This window comes from Macaca fascicularis, chromosome X (assembly GCF_037993035.2).
Source record: "Macaca fascicularis isolate 582-1 chromosome X, T2T-MFA8v1.1".
NCBI classification, from domain to species: domain Eukaryota; kingdom Metazoa; phylum Chordata; class Mammalia; order Primates; family Cercopithecidae; genus Macaca; species Macaca fascicularis.
In genome coordinates this window covers 84,382,380-84,394,507 of record NC_088395.1, presented here as the reverse complement: position 1 = coordinate 84,394,507, position 12,128 = coordinate 84,382,380, and the positions used below count along the sequence as shown (strand labels likewise).

Sequence of the window (12,128 nt, the reverse complement as noted above, 5' to 3'; positions counted from 1 at the left end):
TCTCACCCATACTACAACGTGGATGAAACTTTGAGACATTATGCTAGGTAAAATAAGCCAGACATAAAAGGGCAAATATTGTATTATTCCATTTATTAAAAGTACCTAGAAATGCTTATATACTGTTGGTGGGAATGTAAATTAGTTCAGCCACGGTGGAAAGCAGTTTGGAGATTTCTCAAAGAACTTAAAACAGAACTACAGTTCAACCCAGTAATCCCATTACTGAGTATACATCCAAAAGAAAATAAATTGTCCTACCAAAAAGAGACATGCACTTGTATGTTTATTGCAGCACTATTTACAATAGCAAAGACATAGAATCAACCTAGGTGCCCATCGATGATGGATTGGATAAAGAAAATGTTGTACATATACACCATGAAATACTATGGCCATTAAAAAAAGAACAAAATCATGTCCTTTGAAGCAACGTGGAATCAGCTGGAGGCCATTATCCTAAGCAAACTAACGCAGAACAGAAAACCAAATACCATAAGTTCTCCCTTATAAGTGGTAGCTAAACAATGGGTACTCATAGACATAAAGATGGCAGCAATAGATCCTGGGGACTACTCGGTGGGGAGGGAGTGGGGCAAGGGTTGAAAAACTATTGTGTACTCTGCTCAGTACCTGGTTGCCGGTATCAATTGTATCCCTACCTCAGCATCATGCAATATACCCAGGTAATAAGCCTGCACATGTACCCTCTGAATCAAAAATAAATATTGAAATTATTTTTCAAAAAGTACCTAGAATAGGTAAATTCATAGACACAGAAAGGAGAATGAGGTTATCAGGGGGTGAAAGAAGGCAGAATGAGAAGCTATTATTTAATGGGTACAGAGTTTCAGTTTGGGATGATGAAAAAAAAATCTAGAAATGCATAACAGTGATGATTGTACAACATTAAGAATGCACTCGCCGGGCGCGGTGGCTCACGCCTGTAATCCCAGCACTTTGGGAGGCCGAGGCGGGCGGATCACAAGGTCAGGAGATCGAGACCACGGTGAAACCCCGTCTCTATTAAAAATACAAAAAATTAGCCGGGCGCGGTTGTGGGCGCCTGTAGTCCCAGCTACTCGGGAGGCTGAGGCAGGAGAATGGCGTGAACCCGGGAGGCGGAGCTTGCAGTGAGCCGAGATCGCGCCACTGCACTCCAGCCTGGGCGACAGAGCGAGACTCCGTCTCAAAAAAAAAAAAAAAAAAAAAAAAAAAAAGAATGCACTCAATGCCACTGACTTGTACCTTTAAAAATGGTTAAAATAGGGCCAGGCACAGTGGCTCATGCCTGTAATCTCAGCACTTTGGGAGGCCAAGGTGGGTGGATCGTTTGAGGTCAGGAGTTTGAAACCAGCCTGGCCAACATGGTGGAACCCCATCTCCGCTAAAAATACATAAATTAGGCCAGGCGCAGTGGCTCATGCCTGTAATCCCAGCACTTTGGGAGGCCGAGGCAGGCGGATCACGAGGTCAGGAGATGAAGACCATCCTGGCTAACACGGTGAAATGCCGTCTCTACTAAAAATACAAAAAAATAACTGGGTGTGGTGGCGGGCACCTGTAGTCCCAGCTACTCCGGAGGCTAAGGCAGGAGAATGGCATGAACTCGGGAGGTGGAGCTTGCAGTGAGCCAAGATGGTGCCACTGCACTCTAGCCTGGGCGACAGAGCAAGACTCCATCTCAAAAAAAAAAAAAATACAAAAATTAGCCAGGGGTGGCATGTGCCTGTAATCCCAGTTACTCAGGGGGCTGAGGCAGGAGAATTGTTTCAGCCTGGGAGGTGGAGGCTGCAGTGAGCAGAGATCACACCATTGCACTCCATCCTGGGCGACAGAGTGAGACTTCATCTCAAAAAAAAAAAAGAAAAAAGGGTTAAGAAAGTCAATATTATATTATGCATATTTTACCACAATTTTTTTTTAACAGGCTACTGCCCGAATGGGAAGTGATTAGGAACTGAACGGAGATAGAGAGGAGAGGACCAATTTAAGAAATTTTAAGAACTAGACAACAAATTTGGTGACTGAATGTGGAGGTGAAGAAAAAGTAGCTCTTAGGTTTCTGGGTAGATAAGAGTGGCATTATTAGTTTCCTTTTATAGGTAAGGAAACAAAGTCCCCAAAGCACAAAGTAATTTGTCCAAAGTCACAGTTCATTAACAGCAGAAAGAACTGAGATGCCAGACATCTGATTCAAATTCAGTGTTCTTTCCACAACATAATACATTCAAAAAGAATATTATGTTTGTGTAGTATTCTTTAATTTATGAAGTGTTTTTGCATACATTATTCCACTTGATACTGATAACACCCTATGAATTAGACGAGGCAGGTATTATTTTCTTGATGAGTATACTTAAAGAGAATAAGAAAACTTATGCAACTCCTTGAAATCCTTAGACAAAGATGTAAATTTTATCTGTTGGATTAAAGGGGAGCCTTAAAGTGGGAAGCAAAGATACTCAAATGATAAACGTGTTGGGACTATCATGGCTGCTGGATGTAGGAGGTATTGAAGGGAATACAGGACTAGAAATAGAAGTGGTTTGGGTAGCTTCCAGGGCTGCCACATTGCGTAAGTCCATGTCATAATTTTTACAGACTGTGGCTGCTGCCCACTAGATCTGTATAATGCAACAGCTACGGATGAAATAAGGTAGGAGTCTCAAACCTGCAAATCGGGATCTACTGGTAGATCTAGACACCTCATCTCCTATAAAGCTTTATGCTGGTTCCCCATAATGTCTTCTCTCTGCTACATGTCTCAGCTAAGATTTCCAGTGTGAAAGGAAGAACAGCACAGCCAGCAACTACTTCTCAGGAACTACACTGTCAGTATCTGCCCTGATCTCATGACTCTGAGATTAAAAGAAGCTCCTCCTTATAACAAGGTTAGACATCACCATAATAAAAGATTGGGAGGAGACAAAGGTAGTCTGGTATGATCATTTCTACTTTTCTGGTGGAAAAAATTTCTTAAAGGCACCTGAATAAGCAGCTATGCATGATGGCTCATGCCTGTGTACTCCCAGCACTTTGGGGAGGCTGAGACAGGAGAATCACTTGAACCCAGGGGTGCAAGACCAGCCTGGGCAACAAAGTAAGATCACGTCTCTACAAAAAAAAAAAAAAAAAAAATTAAAAACTAGCCAGGCATGGTGGCACATGCCTGTGGTCCTATCTACTTGGAATGCTGAAGTAGGAGGATCGCTTGAGCCCAGGAGTTTGAGGCTGCAGTGAGCTGTGATCGTGCCACTGCACTCCAGCCTAGGCAATAAAGCCAGATCCTCTCTCAAAAAAAAAAAAAAAAAAAAAAAACAGTGCCTGAACAATACTGTCAAATGTTCTTGGAGCATTATTATACTTACATTAAATCCAAAGGTAACAAGAAAAAATACAGGTCATAACAGGTATTCATTTGGCAATCCATTCACGCCTTAAGCCATGTTAAGAGAGTACTAACACAGGTTACAAACAATACTTACTACATAAGCTTCTGACCAAGTTGAGTTTAGGTAAAATACAAAACTGGGACACAACTGGTCTGGCCAGATGCTTCAAGTATAGAAGACAATCTAAAATTGACCAGATGCTTCAAATGTAGAACATAACCTAAGCCAACTATTGGTAGCTCTCAGATGCCCAAGTCAAATAGCTGCAGTTTAGTTTCTCTTCTTCATATTTAGACAAGGAAAACACAGTACCGTTAAACGCAACTAGAAACAAAGACAGGCAAATGTACTGTTTTGCTTGAAGACATTTCTGATGACATTCTACCAACCATCACAGAATGTATTTCTCTTTCCTTGACTAACCTCCTTTTATTTCTCCCAACCTTTCCTTGGACTTCCTACTGGCACTTCATGTGTACATTGCTTAACTGATACAAGGGTTACTGACCCCAGCCACTCTGTAAATATCATTTTATTGCCTGTAGAGTTGGGTCACTGAGAAAACTTACTATAAAATTCTAAACTTAAACAAATTAGAGTGGAGATGAGATCAAACCAAGGCAGTATGACCCCAAAGCCCCAAACTCTCTCCGGAACAGTGTATCCAAAGGACTTTTAGACAGACTTAAATAGTTCTTCAAAGCATTCAAAAGATGGTCTGCATCTGTCACTTGCAATGCTCCTCCCCAACATAAAATCTCTACTACAATCAGGCAAGTCCCTTCACTGACTGCCATGCAGTCCATGCTCTTATCATTTATTTCTATGACTTTGTTTAGAACTGGTCCCCTCACCTAGAATGTTTTCTTGCACATATTTAAGTTCTATTACTTCACTAGACTGTAAACTCCACAAAAGCAGGACCATATGTGCTATGTTCACTATCATACCACCATTGAACATGGTGGATACTCAATAAATCACTGTTGAGTAAGAAATGAAGTCCCACCTCGTTCATGAAAAATCATGTCAAATACTCCTAGCTACTTTCTTTTTAAATTCCGAATACCCTGGAATCAGTTTCATAGTTTAGTAGTACCTAATTTCTCTCTGCTTGGTATTAAACTTCTTTCTCTTGCTAGACACTGGAACATATGCCTTATACTTATTTGTATAGCTCACAGTAAACACTGAATATGCAATAAGCACACAATAAAAATGTACTAATCGAAGTGCTGACATGCTTTGTAAAACTTCAATTTACATACAACTCTGTAAGAATGCAGCTATTTGCAGAGTAGGTGAGACATACATAAGGCCTTTTCCCTTGCTTACACTGTATCACAACTTATTCAGTACAAGTATGGTTCAGCATTTGACAATTAGGGAATGTGGAAAATCTCGATGGCCTAGAGTCTGTGGCTCACTAATTACAGAAGTAGATTGTTATGAGTTTCCTTGATAGGGAAACAGGATGAGCACATCACAGTGATTTGATCTGCCAGCTGTCATAATGAGCTTTAAGATGCCATGTTAGCATATGTAGGTGTACTATAGGCTACCGGGGGACCCTCTCAATCTGAGTTTTCCATTTTCTTTCTCTCTCTCTCTTTTTTTTTTTTTTTTTTTTTGAGACAGGGTCTCACTCTGTCGCCCAGGCTGGAGTGCAGTGGCATGATCTCAGCTCACTGCAGCCTCAACCTCCCAGGCTCAAGCAATCCCCCTACTTTAGCCTCCCCAGTAGCCGGGACTACAGGCGCACGTCACCACGCCTGGCTATTTTTTGCAATTTTTGTAGAGATGGGGTTTCACCTTGTTGCCCAGGTTGGTCTAGAACTCCTGAGTTCAAGCAATCTACCCACCTAGGCCTCCCAAAGTGCTGGGATTACAAGCATGAGCCACCGCGCAAGCCAATTTTCTATGGTGTAACTTAGAAATTAAGTATTAGGCTGGGCATGGTGGCAGGGCCGGGAGCGGTAGCTCAAGCCTGTAATCCCAGCACTTTGGGAGGCCGAGGCGGGTGGATCACTTGAGGTCAGTCAGGAGTTTGATACCAGCCTGACCAACATGGCAAAACCCCTTCTCTACCAAAAGTACAAAAACTAACCAGGCATGGTGGTGTACACATGTAGTCCCCGATACTTGGGAGGCTGAGACAAGAGAATCGCTAGAACCCAGGAGGCGGAGGTTGCAGTGAGCCGAGATGGCACCATTGCACTCCAGCCTAGGTGACAGAGCCAGACTCCATCTCGAAAATAAAGAAATAAACAAAAATAAACATTAGGTGTTTTAGTATTTTTTTTTTTAAGACATGGTTTTACTCCCCATCACCCAGGCTAGAGTGCAATGGTGCAATCTTGGCTCACTACAACCTTACAACCTCCGCCTCCTGGGCTTTACCCATCCTTCTGCCTCAGCTTCCCGAGTAGCTAGGATTACAGGTACACACCACTACGTCTGGTTAATTTTTGTATTTGTAGGAGAGATGGGGTTTCACCATGTTGCCCAGGCTTGTCTTGAACTGCTGACTTCAAGTGATCCACCCACCTCGGCCTCTCAAAGTACTGGGATTACAGGCATGAGCCACAGTGCCTGGCCCAGCATATCTTTAAATAACATAATTAGCTAAAAACAAAATTATGGTTCCCTACTTTTGAGATTAGTTTTAAATTACCAAGGAAATTATGAGCTACCAATATCTTAATCATTTAATCACAAAATCAATTTGCTCATTCGCACATTAAACGACAAATGAGTATTTCCCATTTTAAGACAAACAAGGAACTTAATTCGAATATACCTACTTTGCTCAAATGTCTATGTACTTTTAAAAACACAGTTCCTTTATGTTAGGTAAGAGCACAGGTTCTGAAGCCAAAACTGACTGGATTTAAATCCCAGTTTAACCACCTGCTAGGTCTGGGAATAAAATTTGGCCCTATGAAAGAGTATGTGTACTCTTAGCAAAATGCAAACAATAAAGTACCAGATCTATTTTCCACACCAGACAGAGGAACAATTCTGGTCACCTTCACTTATTTGCATCCAAAAAAAATAGTAAGAGTCAAGATCCCATGACTTATTACTTGCCCTAAAGAAAGAGGAATCTGTGGGTTATTTTTGCAATAAACACAGTGGACAAACTCTTAAGCAATTCTAATCATACCTTGGCACTCAAGGTCAAATAATGTACTGTACTAAATAAATTATCCTTCAGCCAGGCATGGTGGTTCATGCCTGTAATCCCAGCACTTTAGGAGGCAGAGGTGGGCAGATCACCTAAGGTCAGGAATTCGAGACCAGCCTGGCCAACATGGCAAAACCCCATCTCTACTAAAAACACAGAAATTAGCCGGGTGTGGTGGCGGGTGCCTGTAATCCCAGCTACTCAGGAGGCTGAGGCAGGGAGAATCACTTGAACCCGGGAGGCGGAGGTTGCAGTGAGCCGAGATCGTGCCATTGCACCCCAGCTTGGGCAACAGAGCGAGACTCTGTCTTAAATATACATACATATATACATATATACATATATATATATATCTCCTTTTTCCCATCATCACTCAAAGAACTTAAGGCTTTAAAACTATCTGAAGGTTTTAAAGATTTTTGTGATCAAAATTAATCCTATTATCACCTAGGCAGAAACAGATGTGCAAAATAAACACTTTGCTTTAGATGAACAATACGTGAAGATATATGACACCAATCTGATTACTAAGAACATAAAAATGCACTTACAGGTGTGATTAGAAATTAATAACAAGATATTGTGGATAAAATCTGAAGTAAAAAGTAACATTTAGAATTAACAGCAAAATAGAAGAAAGCATTTATTGGTCAAAATGAAGCTGGCTTTTCCTTCAGGCCAATGGTGTAAAGTTTTTTAAAGAAAGTAGGCTGGGAGCAGTGGCTCACTCCTGTAATCCCAGTACTTTGGGAGGGTGAGGCAGGCAGATTGCTTGAGTTCAGGAATTCAAGACCAGCCTAAGTAACATGGTGAAACACAGTCTCTACTAAAAATATAAAAAAAAAAAAAATTAGCAGAGCATGGTGGCCCGTGCCATAGTCCCAGCTACTCAAGAGCTAACGTAGGAGGATCACCTGAGCCCAGGAGGCAGAGGTTGCAGTGAGCTGAGATCATGCCACTGTAGAACTCCAGGCTGGGAAACAGAGCAAGACCCTGTCTCAAAAAACAGAAAAAAGAAACTGGCTGTATGCAAATAATTTAATATAATATTGTTTTAATAATATAATCTATTAATAATTAATACATATATTTAATAATTTATATTAATAATTAAAATATATTAACTTAATAAATTTATAATTAATAAGAAGTCTTAGAGCAAACAATTTTATCATCATCAAAAAAGTTAGATATCTTCTTTTATGCCTACCACAACAAAGGATATTACACTTGGAATTCTTTAACAACTAAGCTCTCCTTAAGTTTTTGTTAGCTCAAGGATCAACTCTTAAGTATCCTCATGACACTGTAGGTCAGCTACAAGTTTATCCTGAATAGTTCTGATAATTTTCTTTAGAGGGCTTCCCACTTTTAACTTTTTTCTCTCTGTTCTTATATCTCTGTTGACAGTTTCTCAGGTCTTAATAGAAGTTCTTTTAATGCTTTACTCTCCTGAGTGGCAGGTAGCACACTTCAGGTAGCACACTCAACAAAGCAGAAACCATTTTCTCCACAATTCCAAGAAGTATACAGTGAGCGCTCTGCAAACTCTCAAGTGGGAGTACGGAAGGGAAGTAATTCAGATATTCTTCCCTCTCTATCTGCTTTTATTGAGACATCAATTGCACATGCAGGATCAGCAGCAATTACAATGGCACAAAACAAAACACATTAACTTTTTTTTCCAGGTAATGACTTTATTTTTTCAGTTAACATAACCCGCTCACAGTACAGCATACTAAATCACAAACTACAAATCCAAGGAAGTTAATATCTTTATTAAGTTACAAAACTTTGGCAAATCAATACAGTACTCTTTAACATAATAAAACCATATTTTTTGTTGGAGTCATATGTTACTTTAGTGATAATTTTCACTCCAAAAATATTTAAGTGCCAAATCAAAACACTGGTTTTTAATGGTGGTTTATAGCAGAGCAAGTTATTTTATACAAAATACATTTTAAAACTACACAATTTCTCCAAGTGAGTTCCCTTGTGCAAGCTGTTGAAGTGTACAGCAGCAGGGCAATGGGTGTCTGTAGGAGGTTCTGCTCTGTTCTCGGGCTGGTCTGAAGTCAGATGGAGAAAACACCTTACCTTTTTACAAACAAAATCAACTAAGGGTCTGGCTCACACCTGTAATCTCAACTAAGCTCTGTGGCTCACACCTGTAATCTCAACACTTTGGGAGGCTGAGGCAGGAGGATTGCTTGAGGCCAGGAGTTTGAGACCAGCCTGGACAACACAGCATGATGCTGTCTCTACATAAAATTTAAAAATTAGCTGGGAGTGGTGGCACACACCTGTAGTCCCAGCTACTCAGGAGGCTAAGGTAGGAGGATTGCTTGAGCCTGGGAGATCGAGGCTGCAGTGAGCTATAAGGGCGCCGCTGTACTCTAGCCCAGGTGACAGAGCAAGACCCCATCTCTTAAAAATAATAATAATAATTAATTAATTAAGTAGCTAGGCATGGTGGCATGCACCTGTGGTTCCAGCTACTTGAGAAGCCAGAGGATCATTTGAGCCCGGGAGATTAAGGCTGCAGTGAGATATGATTGCACCACTGCACCCTAGCCTGGGCCACAGAGCGAGGCCCTGTCTCTAAAAATAAATAAATACATAGATAAATAATAACAATAACATCTTTTAAAATAAAAATAAAATAAAATAAGGTTAATGGTCAATCTAAAGCAATATCCCTACAATGTGAAATAACCCATTTATTTCAACTGGTAAATTGTTAAAAATGCACTCCTGATCATAGGTCTGAAAAACTGGACTTTTACACTAGAGTTTAATAGTAAAAATAAGCAAAACTCTTTTTTCATCCTTGTGACATAGCTGTATAATTCTAAATGCGGACAAAAAATATGGTACAAAGTACACATAACTGGCTCAAAATGGGGTATTTTACTCTCACTTCCTTCAAGGAAAGAGGTATCTGTGAAAACTGATGTAGTCTACCAATATCTTATACATTTGGGAACACAAAGATTAGGAAATCACTTCAATTTGCAAACAGTGCTGCAAAAAGTAAGAACATTTTAGGAAACCAGAAACACAGGACCCTTTTACTTTAATGAAACACATTCTAAAGGAATTTTGATATTTTTCTTGCCAAACTATCTCAGCAAGTTAAGCAAGTAATGTCACATTAAATCAACCTGAAGACTGAGATTTAAGAGGGAAAAACATGATTGCTGGGATGGTAGACTGAACTAAAATACTCTGCCTAGCCATTGCCTATCACTCGTCTGTCCCCCAGTCCCCCAACACTCTTGCCCCGGCCCCATGTTGAGTTATATCCTAAGAAATATTGTTGTCTAAAAAACAAAACACTGTAAAACCTGAACTGCCCTTTAACAAAGATGAATAGAAGGAATTTTGAGACAAAACTCCCAAATACTATTCTCATCTATGCTAGTGCTTGTATGAGTTCACACAAAAATCTCTCCTTGCAATTTACTTTCCCAACTGGCAAATGAAGATTATTTTCACTCATCAAGATGTCCAAAGTCTTGATTAATAAAGTTTGCCAAGAGCTTTTAAATATATATAGATAAAAGGAGTTATAACAGGAATTTATTTTTTTAAAATGTATTTCCTTTAGCACCCTCACAGAAGAGAAGGTTGTAGAGTGTTAGCTGGGGTTATTTTTGCACTCTTTTTTCTCTCTCTCTGTTGTTTTGTAAGCAAATTTTACTGCTTCTGCATGCATTTTTCAAAGAAAATCAATCTTCTGCTTTAGAGAACAGAGATGTTAACCTATCCTTCGGAGGGATTAGTGTTTAACCTTATCTTGAGGGCAGGAATCAAGATCTTTCTAAGGCTATGATCGAAAAGAAATGTTCCTATCAAGTTAAGAAGACCAATAGAGAGAAATCAATTTAGAGGAAAAAAGGAAAAGCAGAGACTCCTTGGGGAAAACCTGGAACAGCTGCTCACTTCAGAAAATGTTATTCATTCCCAACAATTTAAAAAATGATTCCAAATTATATTTAAGGCACAACACTCAATCAGAATTAAAGTATAGCTAGCAAGTTTTACATTTTTCTCTTTTAGATTTGAGTTTACATCAGAATTAAGCCTCATACATTAACATTGTTTTTGTCATGTCCGTGTATTTTTTTCTCTATATAAGCTTTTTTTGTTGGCTGAAGGGCAGTTGGATATGTCTGTGAGCTGACTAGTTTTGTATTCTATATTTTTTTCTAATTTTAATCAGTGACATCTTGGAAGATGTGGCTGTTAGAAGTAGGGACATTGACATACAGTGTGTTACTGGATGTCGGGCAACTTTCCAGACCCCCACGGCTTTGCTCACATTATTTCTTCTATCTATCAGTCCAGATAGATGTCTTCCTTTTCCTCCATTCCTGCAAAGCCAAATCCTATCTATTTTTCAAAGCCCAGTTCACATGCTCCCTTCCCTGCACTCTCATAACACTTCCTGTTTCTACTATAGAATGTTCGTGAGATTTTTTAAATGTTTAGGTAATCGTGTATCTTTCCTACTACATTGAGACCCTCAAGTACAAAAAAACTCTCTCATGTCATGACCTTAGACACAAGAAAATGTTAAATATAATAAAATGCCAGTTCAAAAATAACCATTAAAAAGGATGCAATAAGCATCGTAGTAATTCAGTCAGTGGGGCTGCTAGAAACCGTTGTCTTCATAGCTGATTTCAACTGACTCAATTAGGACTCAATTGTATGTAAACTCTTTTTTTTTTTTTTTTTTTTCCTTCTTTTTTGGAGACAGAGTTTCGCCCTGGTAGCCCAGGCTGGAGTGCAGTGGAGAGATCTCGGATCACCGCAACATCCGCCTTCCAGGTTCAAGCGATCCTCCTGCCTCAGTCTCCCGAGTAGCTGGGATTACAGGCGCCCGCCACCAGGCCCAGCTAATTTTTGTATTTTTAGTAGAGACAGGGTTTCGCCATGATGGCCAGGCTGGTCTCGAACTCCTGACCTCAAGTGATCCACCCTCCCAAAGTGTTGGTATTACAGGCCTGTGGGCCACTGCGCTCGGCCTATTGGATGTAAACGCTTTTGAGGCCAGGAACTCTGTCTTATTTCTCGTGCATCGCCCCCTCCCCCGCCCCCGCCCCCGGCCAAAAAAAAAAAATTAATAACCTCAGTATCATCTAATTCAATGTTCTACACATATTCTCAGTACAAAGCCATACTATTGTAGATGAAGAGTCTCGGATTAAAATAAAGATCAGATCCTGGAAAAACGCTGAATTGTGAACCAGTAAGAGTTTGTGCTTCAGATAATCTCAACGTCTACAACGAAGAAAAGTGTCAAAGATAAGATGCCACAGGGGTGGACAATGGAGAGTAACTTTACTGGAAAGGGGGCACAATGAACAAAACTAAGTGGAAACAAGAGTGTTCTCTCAGTATATACCTTACGCTCCCAGAGCAAGACAAGAAGCCAAATATCTATTTTTCAATTATTATTTCATCAATTATGGTCATTTTAGTAACCTTAGCTTCCAAAGTATAAAGAGGTGTCACTAAGCAAAGACCCCAGTCCA

At 40.0% G+C, this 12,128-nt stretch overlaps 1 protein-coding gene across 2 annotated transcripts in view; it reads right to left on the bottom strand.

The window, feature by feature from the left end:
- The window catches only part of ATP7A (ATPase copper transporting alpha), a 151,516-nt gene that overhangs the window by 138,841 nt on the left and 547 nt on the right, over nucleotides 1–12,128 (bottom strand). The gene's annotated exons all lie outside the window — the stretch shown is intronic.